Raw genomic sequence first — 3,965 nt, forward strand, 5'->3', positions numbered from 1 at the left:
AGAGTGTGACACTGTCTCAAAAAAACAAACATACAAACAAACAAACAACAGACATATTATGTCTTTCTGAAGAGAGGAAGGAAAATTAATAGAATACAGGCCAGGCGCGGTGGCTCACGCCTGTAGTCCTAGCATTTTGGAAGGCCAAGGCGGGCGGATCGCTTGAGCTCAGGAGTTTGAGACCAACCTTGGCAACATGGCAAAATCCCATCACTTCAAAAAATACAAAAATGAGCCAGGGTATCAGGGAGAGGCAAGTGGAGATAGCTTGAGCCTGGGAGGCAGAGGTTGCAGTGAGCCAAGATTGGGCCACTACACTCCAGCCTGGGTGACAAAGCAAGATCCTATCTCAAAATAAAATAAAACAAAATACAGCATTTAAAAACATTATTTTATTTTTCAATTTTTATTTACTTTTTTTTGATACCAAGTTATGAGACTGGCTAATTTTTTAATTTTTGAGACTGGCTAATATTTTAATTTAGAGACAGGGTTTCACCATGTTGCATTATGTTAATTTTCTAGTTAAAAGTTGAACAACCCTATGAGGTAAACTTACTACAGGTTGAGCACCCCTAATCCAAAAATCCAAAATCTGAAATGCTCTTTTTGAGCACTGACATGCCGCAAGTGAAAATTCCATACCCAACACCTTTGCTTTCTATGGTTCAATGTACCTAGACTTAGTTTCATGCACAAAATTTTTTTTAAAATTTATTTCTGTAAACTGTTTGAGTGCAGAGATGTTCTTCACAATCTCAATACAGTACAGATTTCTTCCCCAAAACGAAATGAGAAGGAAAAAAAGAAAAAGAGCTATATAAAATGTGCCCATGGAGAATCAAGCCAATCTCATCTTTCTTTAAAAACAAAACAAAACGATCCTTTTGAATGTGTTGTGCAGGCCTAGGATTAAAGCCGCAGGCTTTTGGTGCACCATGAGACCAGGGCTTTGCTCAACTCACAGCTAGCGTGGCGGGTGGAGCAGCCCCATAGCCCCAGCCATCCTCACTACTTGCACAGAAGCATCCTGAACCTAAGGGATCTGTCCCCAGCTCTCCTTAAATTCACAGTCCCCACTCTGGACCTGTCTCCCTAACACCCTCATCGTTTTAGGAGTCCCAGAATTGAACCCTGAAATACTCCCTCCATCAACTCTGGGCTCAGACCTTTGCCCTTCTCTGTGTCACAAGGAAATTTCAGTCGAGAGGGCCGGAACGGGTGTTTTCAGGCCGTGCAGCAAAGCCATTGCCAGTTTTAGGCAAATTTTATCTCTTCTTATTCGGTCTGAGCCAGACCTAACCTTCTCACCACCAAGCAATCCTGCCTCTGCTGGACCTGCAACTTAGGCAACTCTGGATGGAGGTGGGATGAGGGAGCCCAGGGCAGATTTCAAGAGGTCTGGGAATGGATGTGTGCATACACAAAATTATTTAAAATAATGTATAGGCTGGGCATGGTGGCTCACACCCGTAATCCCAGCATTTTGGGAGGCCGAGGCAGGCAGATCACCTGAGGTCAGGAGTTTGAGACCAGCCTGGCCAACATGGTGAAACTCTGTCTCTACTAAAAATACACAAATTAGCCAGGCATGGTGGTGCCCATCTATAGTCCCAGCTACTCAGGAGGCTGAGGCAGGAGAATTGCTTGAACCCAGGAGGCGGAGGTTGCAATGTGTCGAGATCGTACCACTGCACTCCAGCCTGGGCGACAGAGGGAGACTCCATCTCAAAATAAAAAAATAAATAAATAAAATGAAACAATGCATAAAATTACCTTCATGCTATGTGTATAAGGTGTATATGAAACATAAATGCATTCCATGTTTACACGTAGGCCCCATCCCCAAGATTTGCGTTATACATATGCAAATATTCCAAAATCCAAAAAAGTCCAAAATCTAAAACACTTCTGATCTCAAGCATTTTGAATAAGGGAAACCCAACCTTTATCTCCAATGTGCAGACAAGAAAAAAAATGGAGATCAAGTCCCTTGCCAGTAACAGGCAGAGCCAAGACTTGTAGGTAGATCTGTCTGCCTCCAGGTACCAGGCCCACAGCCATTACCCTATTCCCTGACGGGAAGTGCCAAAAGTGTAGAGAAAATACAGATGGTGCAGAAACATTTGAGAAATGTACAGCCTTGCCAGAAATTAAAGGAATGCAAATCCAAGCAACTGTGGAGCATTTGCCACCTATCAAATTTGCAAAGGTTTTTGTGCTTTTGCTATTTAATTTACTTTACTTCCAAGTAATATATGTTCATGGTTTAAAAGAGTCAAGTTGTATTACAGAAATACAAGCTGAAAACCAGCCCACTCTGTCCTAGCCCATCAAACACACACACACACACACACACACACACACCCCACTCATGCAGTGGGAGGAGGGGAAGGCCCCTGAGCCAGGCCAGGCCTGTCTCCCTATCATGGCCTTGACCTACTGTCTGTTGCTTCCGGACCTCCCCACTTCCTCTAGGCTCTCCAGGGACTCTGGGAATACTGCCCTGATGTTTCTGTGATCTTCCCAGTGCAGCAAAGCAAGGGGCCGAGTGGCCTATTGTGGAGATGGGAATGGGGAATCAAAGGGATTATGCAGCAAGACACCAAAGCTTGACACAGTCACCTATAATCTCATGGTGAGGAAATTTTCTCAAGGGAAAAATCAATACTGGCCACATAATTTGTACAAAACTACATGTGGAAATGCTGTATTTTCACTGCAGTAATAATATAAAGAGTTTTGTGTTTTAGGGTTTTTTTGTTTGTTTGTTTTTTCGAGACAGGGTCTTTCTCTGTCACCCAGGCTGGAGTACAGTGGCAGGAACATGGCCCACTGCCCCCCAACCTCCTCTGCTCAAGTGATCCTCCTACCTTGGCCTCCCAAAGTGTTGGGATTACAGGGATGAGCCACTGCACCTGGCCACAAAGGGATTTTTTTTTTTTGAAACAGGATCTCCTCTGTTGCCACAGATGGAGTGCAGTGGCACAAGCACGGCTCACTGCAGCCTCCAACTCTTGGACTCAGGCGATCCTCTTACCTCAGCCTCCTGAGTAGCTAGGACCTCAGGCACATACCACCACACCCAGCTAATTTTTTTTTTTTTGATAGAGAAAGGGTCTCACTATGTTGCCCAGGCTGGTCTTGAACTCCTGAGCTCAAGTGTTCCTCTTGCCTTGGCCTCCCAAGGTGCTAAAATTACAGGTGTGAGCCACTGTGCCCGAACATAAAGATACTTTTTTAAAAGAAAAATAAATGCATCCGGCCAGGTGCAGTGGCTCACACCTGTAATCCCAGCACTTTGGGAGGCCAAGATGGGCAGATCACTTGAGGTCAGGAGTTCGAGATCATCCTGGCCAATATGACGAAACCCTATCTCTACTGAAAATACAAAAATTAGCCAGGTGTGGTGGCACACAGCTGTGGTCCCAGTTAATCGGGAGGCTGAGGCAGGAGAATTGCTTGAACCTGGGAAGTAGAGGTTGTAGTGAGCCAAGCTGGAGCCACTGCACTCCAGCCTGGGCAACAGAGCAAGGCTCTGTCTCATAAATAAATAAATAAGAAAAAGAAATGTATCCCCAACTTGTGACCCTCTCTCACCAATAACTGTTTCTCTTGGGAGACTCCCCTGGTGTGCAGATTTTAGGAGTGCTGTCAGCAGAGCACCTCAGGGAAAACTGGACAAGCTCTTCAGAGGGAGGCTTCTGTTCACCTGCTGGGTGGGCCTTTACGCAAGTCCTCTCTCGGAGCCTGCTTCCTCCTGTGTAAGTCCAGGTCACATTCCCTGTCTCACAGAGCAGTCATGGGGACAGGAGGAGATGATCCTTGTAAAACACCTGGCACTGGACCTGGCACATAGTAGATGCTCAGCCAATGCGAAGAAGCTGCAGTGAGCTATGATCAGGCCTTGCACTCCAGCCTGGGTGACACAGCAAGACCTTGTCTCTAAAAACACTCTTCGAATT

This window comes from Macaca fascicularis, chromosome 7, assembly GCF_037993035.2.
Source record: "Macaca fascicularis isolate 582-1 chromosome 7, T2T-MFA8v1.1".
NCBI lineage: Eukaryota > Metazoa > Chordata > Mammalia > Primates > Cercopithecidae > Macaca > Macaca fascicularis.